This window comes from Eschrichtius robustus, chromosome 11 (assembly GCF_028021215.1).
Source record: "Eschrichtius robustus isolate mEscRob2 chromosome 11, mEscRob2.pri, whole genome shotgun sequence".
Taxonomy (NCBI): domain Eukaryota; kingdom Metazoa; phylum Chordata; class Mammalia; order Artiodactyla; family Eschrichtiidae; genus Eschrichtius; species Eschrichtius robustus.
The window spans coordinates 72,387,544-72,399,070 of NC_090834.1; positions in this window are offsets into that span (position 1 = coordinate 72,387,544).

Genomic DNA, 11,527 nt, shown 5'->3' on the forward strand with positions numbered 1-11,527 from the left:
CTATAGGTTTGGGGAAGACATGAGCTAAAAGCTTTCTAGGTATTTCTAGGAGGTTCTGAAAAATGCCAAATAGTAACAAATCAGTCTTTGGAGAAATCATCTTTTCGGTAAGTCATTGTAGTATCCATCCAGTTTTCAAAGTTGTAGCAAACATTGAAAGAAAGAAAGCTGATTTAGGAGGCAGTCATTTCTGCACTAAAAAGAAAAGATCAACCAAATACTGCTGGTCCTGTTCAGTGGCAATTCATGTTGACATTTAAAGGAAATACAAATATTAAAATATCAAGTACCTCATAAGCATATACTCTAGGAGTCTTATTCCCCCCCCCTTTTTCTTTTTTTTGGCTGCACCCCACGGCTTGTGGGACCTTAGTTCCCTGAACCCAGGCCCTTGGCAGTGAGAGCGCAGAGTCCTAACCCCTGGACCACCAGGGAATTCCCATTCGTTTTTTAATTTGAATGAAAACATGAAAATGGAACTTCATCTGATTCAGCTCAAAGGACATTACAATAACCTAATACGATAATTGCAAAAGAATGTATCAGAATCTTGGCTTCCACTAAAGAACAGACATTACCTAGTAGGTATTCCACCCCCCAAAAAAGAAAGCCAGGGAAAAAAATCTGATGAGGAAAGTGACATGAAAACATTTTTCAGGACTTCCCTGGTGGCGCAGTGGTTGGGAATCCGCCGGCCAATGCAGGGGACACGGGTTCGATCCCTGGTCCCAGAAGATCCCGCATGCCTCACAGCAACTAAGCCCGTGCGCCACAACTACTGAGACTGTGCTCTAGAGCCTGTCAGCCACAACTACTGAAGCCTGTGCACCTAGAGCCCATGCTCTGCAACAAGAGAAGCCACAGCAATGAGAAGCCCACGCACCACAATGAAGAGTAGCCCCCGCTCATGGCAACTAGAGAAAGCCCGCAGGCAGCAACGAAGACCCAACGCAGCCAAAAATAAATAAATAAATAAATAAATTAAAAAAACCATAAATAAACATTGGTGATCATGCAATTGCCACAGTTTCTAGCCATAATGGGGAGTAGATTGAGTATTACATCTCCAGAAAGGATACAAACTGCTGGTTATAGTAAAATATTTTTAAGAATATGATCAAAGGAAAAACAACAAATCAGATATCCTTGTTTTAAAAGTCAGCAATACCATTTTATTATGAACTATCTATCTGTAGTTGAAGAAGGTGTCTTTTGACTGTGGCAGACTGTATTTTCCAGTATTGGCTGAGATAATATTTCCCATCCCACATTTTTTTTTTTTTAAACCTTGTCATATTCCCATTAAGTGTTAGGTGGCCAGGTTGAAGGTAGGTGGTGCAAAAAGTCAGCATAAGGATTGAAATTAGCCTCATATTTTCTGTGAGTCAGATGGAAATACCACAGATAATTAGGCATTTAATATTGTCAAACCATGCGTCTCAGTATAGATTTGACGTTTTCCTGTTATTGTACCGTGTTTCACGATAGAAAAGTTCTAATTTGAAAACTTGACTAAACAATCACTCTGAAGAAACTATCATGAAAAATAAAAACAAAAAAGAAATCTCATTAGTAATAATCCCAAATATTAATCAACAAAATATAAAGAAAGCCACAACCTCAATGAGCTTGTATGAAATCCTCAGAGATTAAACTTTCAGTTCATACAGTCTTCCTACTCTGTCCTCTGAACTCCCAGAACATGCATTCATTTGGTTAGGACATCTGTGTTGATGTCCACTATGCCACTTATTTTGCCTGATGCTAAGGACAGAGAGGTAAAGGATGCTGTCCTTGCCCTCTGACCTTTGGCTCATGTCATCACTATAGTTCATATCAGGTTGCAGCTCACTGTACATGTATTAAGGAAAGGCCCAGGTCTTATTCACATTTGTTTACTGTGCCAAGCACAGTAGTCAATTTTAATTGTAGTAGAAAGTTTAAATGGTAATTTTTTTTTTTTTGGTTATCTATTTTATTTTATTTTATTTTATTTTTTTCACACACACACACTGTATTTTATTTTTACAAGAGATAAATAGACTGACACCAAGCATTGTACATGGATGACCACAACAAAGGCAACAATGATTGCAATTACCAAACATGAAACACACTCATACTATGTCATAATACTGACATTCAGTCCAGTAATCCTCCACTCTAACAGCTCCTTTACTTTGCAGTGAAAATTGATTTGTATATTCTTTGCCTCTGAGTCCTTGTGGGATTTTTTTTTTTTTTAATTCAGACAGAAAGTCACAAAAATTATACTCATCCTCATCAGTTCATTCAGTCCCATGTAATTAATTTTTTTTTTTCATCTTGATCTTTTGTTAGCACTTTTATGAGTTCATCAGTTTTTCATTAGAGTTCTGAAAATGCTTATTCATTCAGTTCAGCAGTACAGTCAGTTACCAGAAACCTGTACTTGTCAGAGTCTTTTCCATGAATTTCTTGAAGATGAAACCCTTTTATAGGAACATATTTGCAAAAGCATCAGAGTACACCCAGAACTGTCTGTAAATGACAAAAGACTTAAAAATGACCACAGTTAAAGATTTGATGAAAGTTCATAATAATGCAGTTGACAAGAAAATTAGTTATTTCTGAGATATACATTTTAAAGTAATAACTAGGATTATGACTTATAACATTATACCAGAACATATAAGATTTTTAGGAATTTCATGTAATGTCTGAAACATTTATATTAACATATTTCCATACAAATAACCCAATGAAAGTTTAGTATTAGTTGTTTTGCTTGTTTGTTGTTTTATACTGCAGGTTCTTATTAGGCATCAATTTTATACACATCAGTGTATATATGTCAATCCCTTCCCCAACCCCCTCTAAGTCTGTTTCTGTTTCGTAGATAGGTTCATTTGTGTCATATTTTAGAGTCCACATGTAAGTGATATTATATGGTATTTGTCTTTCTCTTTCTGACTTACTTCACTTAGTATGATAATCTCTAGTTGCATCCATGTTGCTGCAAATGGCATTATTTCATTCTTTGTTATGGCTGAGTAGTATTTCATTGTATATATGTACCACATCTTCTTTATCTATTCATCTATTGATGGAAATTTAGGTGTTTCCATGTCTTGTGAATAGTGCTGCTATGAACATAGGGGTGCATGTATCTTTTTGAATTATAGTTTTGTCCAGGCATATGCCCAGGAGTCAGATTGCTGGATCATATGGTAATTCTATTTTTAGTTTTCTGAGGAACCTCCATTCTGTTTTCCACAGTGGCTGTACCAACTTACATTCCCACCAACAGTGTAGAAGGGTTCCCTTTTCTCCACATCCTCTCTAGCATTTGTTGTTTGTAGAGTTTTTATTTAAAAAAAAAATTTTTTTTTGGCTGTGCCACATGGCTTGCGGGATCTTAGTTCCCTGACTGGGGATCAAACCCGGGCCCCTGACAGTGAGAGCGTGGAGTCTTGACCACTGGACTGCCAGGGAATTCCCTGTAGAGTTTTTAATGATGGCCATTCTGACTGCTGTGAGGTGGTACTTCATTGTAGTTTTGATTTGTGTTTCTCTAATAATTAGCGATGTTGAGCATCTTTTCATGTGCCTATTGTCCATCTGTATTTCTTCTTTGGAGAAATGTCTACTTAGGTCTTCTACCCATTTTTTCGATTGTTTTTTTTTTGTTGTTGTTGTTGAGTTGTATGAGTTGTTTGTATATTTTGGAAATTAAGCTCTTGTGGGTCACATAGGTGGCAAATATTTTCTCCCATTCCATAGGTTGTCTTTTCGTTTTGTTTATGGTTTCCTTTGCTGTGCAAAAGCTTGTAAGTTTGATTAGGTCCCATTTGTTTATTTTTGTTTTTATTTTTTATTTTTTTCTCTATTGCCTTGGGAGACTGACCTAAGAAAACACTGGTACAATTTATGTCACAGAATGTTTTGCTATTGATCTCTTCTAGGAGTTTTATGGTGTCATGTCTTATGTTTAAGTCTTTAAGCCATTTTGAGTTTATTTTTGTGTATGGTGAGAGAATGTGTTCTAACTACATTGATTGACATGCAGGTGTCCAGCTTTCCCAGCACCACTTGCTGAAGAGACTGTCTTTTTCCCATTGTATATTCCTGCTTCCTTTGTCAAAGATTAATTGACCATGGGTGTGTGGGTTTATTTCTGGGCTCTCTACTCTGTTCCATTGATCCATATATCTGTTTTTGTGCCAGTACCATGCTGTCTTGATTACTTTAGCTTTGTAGTATTGTCCGAAGTCTGGGAGGGTTATGCCTCCTGTTTTGTTCTTTTTCTTCAGGATTGCTTTGGTAATTCTGGGTCTTTTATGGTTCCATATAAATTTTGGATTATTTGTTCTAGTTGTGTGAAAAACATCATGGGTAATTTGATAGGGATTGCATTAAATCTATAGATTGCTTTGCGTAGTATGTTCATGTTAACCATATTACTTCTCCCAATCCAAGAGCATGGGATATCTTTCCGTTTATTTGAATCATCTTCAACTTCCTTTATTAATGTTTTATAGTTCTCAGCATATAAGTCTTTCACCTCCTTGAACAGGTTTACTCCTAGGTATTTTATTTTTGGGGGTGCAATTTTAAAAGGTATTGTTTTTTTACATTCCCTTTTTGATATTTCATTGTTAGTGTAAAGAAATGCAACCAATTTCTGTATGTTAGTCTTGTATCCTGCTACTTTGCTGAATTCTTTATCAATTCTACTAGTTTTTGTGTGGAGTCTTTAGGGTTTTCTATATATAGTATCATGTCATCTGCATATAATGACAATTTTACCTCTTCTTTTCCAATCTGGATACCTTTTATTTATTTTTTTCTTGTCTGATTGCTATGGCTAGGACTTCCAATACTATGTTGAATAGAAAAGGTTAGAGTGGTCATCATTGTCTTGTTCCAGATTTTAGCAGGAAGGCTTTCAGCTTTTCACCATTGAGTATTATATTGGCTGTGGGATTGTCAAAAACAGCTTTTATTATGTTGAGGTATGTTCCCTCTATATCCACGTTGGTAAGAGTTTTTATCATGAATGGATATTGGATTTTCAGACAAAATAGACTTTAAATCAAAAAAAGTTACAAGAGAAAAAAAAGACATTCTATAGTAATAAAAGGCTCTATACAGCAAGAGGATATAATAATTATAAACATTTTCACATGTACTAACAGAGCAGCAAACTATATGAAGCAAAAGCTGACAGAATTGATGGTAGAAATAGACAGTTCTACAATAATAGCTGAAGACTTCAGTACCCCACTTCCAGTAATGGATAGAACAACCAGACAGATGATAAGTAAGGAAACAGAGTACTTAAGACAATAAACCAACTAGATATAACAGACACCTACAGAACACTCTACCCAAGAACAATAGCATACACGTTCTTCCCAAGTGCACACGTACATTTTCTAGGATAAACCATATGTTAGGCCACCAATTAAGTCTCAATCGATTAAAAAGATAGATATCATAAAAAGTATCTTCCCCAATCACAATAGGATAAAGTTAGAAATCAGTAACAGAAAAAAAAATCACAAACTTGTAGAAATGAAACCACACTTTGAAACAAGCAATGGATCAAAGAAATAAGGGAAATTAGAAAATGCTTGCAGATGAATGAAAATGAAAATTCAACATACCAAAACTTATGAGATGCTGTGAAAGCAGTGCTGAGGGGAAATTTACAGTCTCAAACGCTTATGTTAAAAACCAAAATAAATCTCAAATCAACAACCTACCTTTACAACTTAAGAAACTAGAAAATGAAGAACAAACTGAATCCAAAACTATCAAAAGAAATGAAATAATAAAGATTAGAGCAGAGATAAAGAAAAGGGAGCTTAGAGAAACAGTAGAGAAAATCAATGAATCCAAAACAGGTTCTTCAAAAACATTAAAAAAATTAACAATGTTTTAGCTAGATGGACTAAGAAAAAAAGAGAAAACTAAATTACTAAATCAGAAATGATAGTGGGGACACTACTACCAATTCTATAGAAATAAAAGGAATAATAAGCGGGTACTGTGAAAAATTGTACACCAACAAATTGGATAACCTAGATGAAATGGACAAATTCCTAGAAACATGAAACCTACCAAGACTAAATCATGAAGGAACAGAAAATCCAAATAGACCTATAACTAGCAAGGAGATTGAATCAGTAAACAAAAATCTTCTAATAAAGAAAAACTCGGAATCTGATGGCTTCAACTGGTGAATATTACAAAACATTTAAAGAAAACTTACACCAATCCTACTCAAAATTTTCCTACTAGAGAATGGACTTGAGGATATGGGGAGGGGGAAGGGTAAGCTGTGACAAAGTGAGAGAGTGGCATGGACATATATACACTACCAAACAAAATAGATAGCTAGTGGGAAGCAGCCGCATAGCACAGGGAGATCAGCTCGGTGGCTTGTGACCACCTAGAGGGGTGGGATAGGGACGGTGTGAGGGAGGGGGATGCAAGAGGGAAGAGATATGGGAACATATGTATAACTGATTCACTTTGTTATAAAGCAGAAACTAACACATCATTGTAAAGCAATTATACTCCAATAAAGATGTTAAAAAATTTTTTTTTCCAAAAACTTGAAGAGAAAGCACCACATCCTAACCTATCCTACAAGTTCTGGTACCAAAGTCAGAGAAAGATTTTGAAAGGAAAACAAAACAAAGTAAAACAAAAACCCTCCCATCCAATATCCCTTATGAACATGGATATAGAAACCCTCAACAAAATACCATGAAATTGAATTCAGCAGCATATTAAAAGGATTCTATAACATAACCAAATGAGATTAATTCCTGGAATGAATGATTCAAAATATGAAAATATATCAATGTGTTACTCCACAATAACAGAATAAAGGGGAAAAAAAACCACACATGATTATCTCCAACGATACAGAAAATGTATCTGGGAAATTTGAACACCCTTTCATGATAAAAACTCTCATAGGAATAGAAGGAAACTGACTCAATATAATAAAAGCTATATATGAAAAACCAACAGTAACACCATACTCAAGGACAAAAAACTGAAAGCTTTTCCTCCAAGATTTGGAATAAGATGAGACTTCCCACCTGAAACTATGAAACTCTTAGAAGGAAACATACTCGGTAAACTCTTTGATATTGGTCTTAGCAGTATCTTTCTAGATATTCCCAGGTTAGGGAAACAAAAGCAAAAATAAACAAATTGGACTACATTAAACTAAAAAGCTTCTGCACAGCAAGGTAAATCATGAATAAAATGAAGGGACAACCTACTGAAAGAAAGAAAATATTTGCAAATCATATATCTGATAGGGGTTAATATCCAAAATCTATAAAGGCTCATGCACCTCAATAGCAAAAAACAACAACAAAAACAAACAAAAAAACAATTCGATTAAAAAATGGACAGATCTGAATATATTTTTCCAAAGAAGACATATAGATGGCTAATAAGTACATGAAAAGGTGCTCAATATCTCTAATCAGGGAGATGCAAATCAAAACCACAATGGGATATCACCTCACACTTGTTAGAATGCCTATTACAAGAAGACAAGAGGTAACAAGTGTTGGGCAGGATGTGGAGAAAAGGGAACCCTTGTGCACTGTTGGTGGGGATGTAAATTGTTGCAGCCGCTATGGAATACAGTATGAAGATTCCTCAAAAAATCGATAATAGAACTACCAGCAATACCACTTCTGGGTATTTATCCAAAGAAAACAAAAACACTAACTTGAAAACATATATGCATCCCTTTGTTCATTGCAGCATTATTTACAATAGCCAAGATGTGGAAAAAACCTAGGTGTCTATTGATAGATGAATGGATAAAGAAAATGTGATATATATATAAGATATATATTTTTATATTTATAAACATATAAATAAATATATACATATTTACCATATATAAAAATATTTATATATTTATCACACACACACATATATATATAATGAAATATTATTCAGCCATAAAAAGGAATGAAATCTTGCCATTTGTGACTATATGGATGAACCTCGAGGGTATTATGTTAAGGAAAATATTAAGTGCAATAAATCAGACAGCTCACAGATACAGAGAACATATTGGTGGTTGCCAGAGGTGGGAGGTGAAGGGTGGGTAAAGTGGATAAAGGAGGTCAAAGGTCCAAACTTTCATTTATGAAATAAACAAGTTATGGGAATGTAATATACAGCATGGTGACTATAGTTAATAATATTGTATTGTATATTTGATAGTAGCTAAGGGAGTGGATTTTAAAAGTTGTCATCCCCCACACCCCAGTTTTTTGTAACGTTGTATTGTGATGAAAGTTAATTAGATTTATTGTTGTGATCATTTTGCAATATATACAAATATCAAAATCATTATCTTGTACACCAGAAACTAAGCTAAAGTTGGGACTTCCCTGGAGGTCTAGTGGTTAAGACTCTGCGCTTCCAATGCAGGGGGCACACGTTCAATCCCTGGTCGGGGAACTAAGATCCTGCATGCCACGTGGCATGGCGCAAAAAAAAAAAGAAAGAAACTAAGCTAATGTTGTATGTCAACTATACCTGAATGAAAAAAAAAAATCCTTAAAACATCACTTAAAAAAAAAAACCTCCTACAAATTTACAGTTATCAAAACAGTGTGGTAGTGGCATAAGGCCAGTCATATAGAGCAATCATTTAGAATAGTAGAGCCCAGAAATAAACCTTTGTACATGAATGGCCAAATGATTTTTGACAAAGACGTGAAGACCATTCAATGGGGAAAGGACAGTGTTTTCAACAAACGGTGCTGAGAAAACTGGATGTCCACAGGCAAAAGAATGAAGTTGGAGCCTTTAATTAACCCTGTGCAAAAAATTAATTCAAAATGGATCAAAGACCTAAATGTAAGACCTAAAGTGATCTATCTCTTAGAAGAAAACATAATACAAAAGTTTTGCAAGATTGGCAGTTATTTCTTGGATATGATACAAAAGGCACAGGTACTAAAAGAAAAAAAGGACAAATTTGAATTCATGAAAATTTAGAAATTTTTTTCATCAACAGAAACAATCATCAGGGTGAACTGGCAATCCACAGAATGGAAAAAATATTTGTAAATCATGTATCTGATAAGGGAATATTATTCACAATATATGGAGAATTCCTAAACATCCACAACCAAAAACCAAACATTAATAATGGCCAAAGGAGGGACTTCCCTGGTGGTCCAGCATTTAAGACTCTGTGCTCCCAATGCAGGAGGCCCGGGTTCGATCCCTGGTCAGGGAACTAGAGCCCACAAGCCACAACTAAAGATCCTGTGTGCCGCAACTAAGACCCGGTGCAGCCAAATAAATAAATAAATAAATAATAAAATAATGGCCAAAGGACGTGAGTAGACATTTCTCCAAAGTAGATACAGAAGTGGCAAATAAGCACATGAAAAAATGTACAGTGTCACTAATCATTAAGGAAATGCAAACAGAAGTATAAGGAGATACCACTTAACACCTATTAGGATGGCTACTATTAAAAAATCAGACAATAACTGGGAGTTCCCTGGTGGTCTAATGGTTATGATTCAGTGTTTTCACTGCTGTGGCCCAGTTTCAATCCCTGGTCAGGGAATTGAGATCCTACAAGCCATGCGGTGTGGCCAAAAACAAAAACAAAAACAGACTATAACAAACTTTGGCAAGAATATGGAGAAATTGTAACCCTTGTATACTTTTGGTGCACAATGTAAATGTTAATGAATGTACAGCCACTGTATATGTATAGCTTGAATGTAAAAAGGTACAGTCATTGTGGAAAACAGTAGGCCAGTTCATAAAAAAAATTAAAAATAGAATTATCATTTGGTCCAGCATTTCTACTTCTGGGTATATACCCAAAAGGATTGAAAACAAGGTCTCAAAGAGATATTTGTACACTCATATATATAGCAGTACTATTCACAATAGCTAAAACATGGAAGCTACCCGTGTCCATCAATTGATGAATGGATAAGCAAAATGTATATACATACAGTGGAATATTATTCAGCCTTAAAAAGCAAAGAAATTCTGACATATGCTACAAGAGGGATGAACCTTGAGGACCTCATGTTAGGTGAAAGAGGTCAATAAAACAAGGCAAATACTGTATGATTCTACTTATATGAGGTACTTAAAGTACTCATAGTCATAGGGACAGAAAGTAGAATGGTGGTTGCCAGGAATGGAGAGTTATAGTTTAATGGGTATAGAGTTACAGTTATACAAAGTGAAAAGACCTATACAGGATGAAAAGCACTCCTAAATGCTTACTCAGCACTTGTTTGCTCTGTGTTTACATATAATTCTGACAAGCTTTATTTCTGTTCTCTTGAGTACAGATTAACTGAGCAGATGACCACAGAGACTCTTATTATGTTGCTTGACCAGTATTTACCAGGTCTCACTTAATCCCTATAGGCTCTTTGTCCTATACCAGTATACTTAGTTCAGTTTTTGGGGTTTTTTGCTGTGTTGTTAGTTTTACTGCACACCAAATGAAAATGCACGTGGGTAGATTGTTGCTAAATACAGTCACAATGACACCAGCAAGAAGGGATAGTTGACAACCTGATGGGAAGAAATGAAAGAGAATAACCATAAAATTATATAGATATTAGACATCAAAAAGAACTGACACCTTGATTATATCTAGTCTGGGGCTATTGGCCCTACACATCTTATAACCCCGAGAGCAGCACTGTTTTTATGCTAGCACATTAAGTAATAATTTTATGATAGTGTCAATAGATCCTCAAGAAAGGATTTAAATTATATTCAGTTTATTCTTTCTAAGAAAGTAGAGGAGTATACAAAGCATTTTACTAGCTTTTCAAACAAGCTGATGTGATTTGGCACTTGAGGGGTAGGGGTAAGCTTTTGTTATAATGATGATTCCTAAGTGCCTGCTCCCTGCCAGGCAACGTGCCAGATGTTTAATATAAATTGTCATTAGTCCTGCTGGGCAATGTTGAGCCTGCAACATGACCAGGCAGGTATCTTCCAGGTTTGGGGAAGGCAGATTCATTCTGCTGTGGCTTAGGCAATTGGTTTTATTTTGAGAATGAAACACTTACAGATTGCTTTCCTCTTAAGAAGGTAGAGGAGTGTGTATTGATTTTACTTAATTTATCTAATTGAGCTGATATAGTCAGATAAGCTTTTGTTATATAATAATAGATACCACTCTTAAGTACCTCCTTCATGCCAAGCAATATGTCTGGTGTTTAACATAAAATATTTTAACATAAAATGTTGTTACTCCCCATTTTACATGTTGAGAAACTGTGGCTCAGAGAGATTGTTATCTGCTCAAGGACATAAGTGAGTCACAAAGGCATGACCCAAATTCAGTTGTTTAATACCCCAAAGCCTTACTCTTCTCAATCCCAGGAGACTCCAGTTATAGAGGAAGTCCCCTCATGTGCACGGTATGGTTCGCCAACAGAGCCCATAAAGGAGCTGTCTGTGTAAGGAACTTCTCGTACAGTGGGAAGGTTCCTGT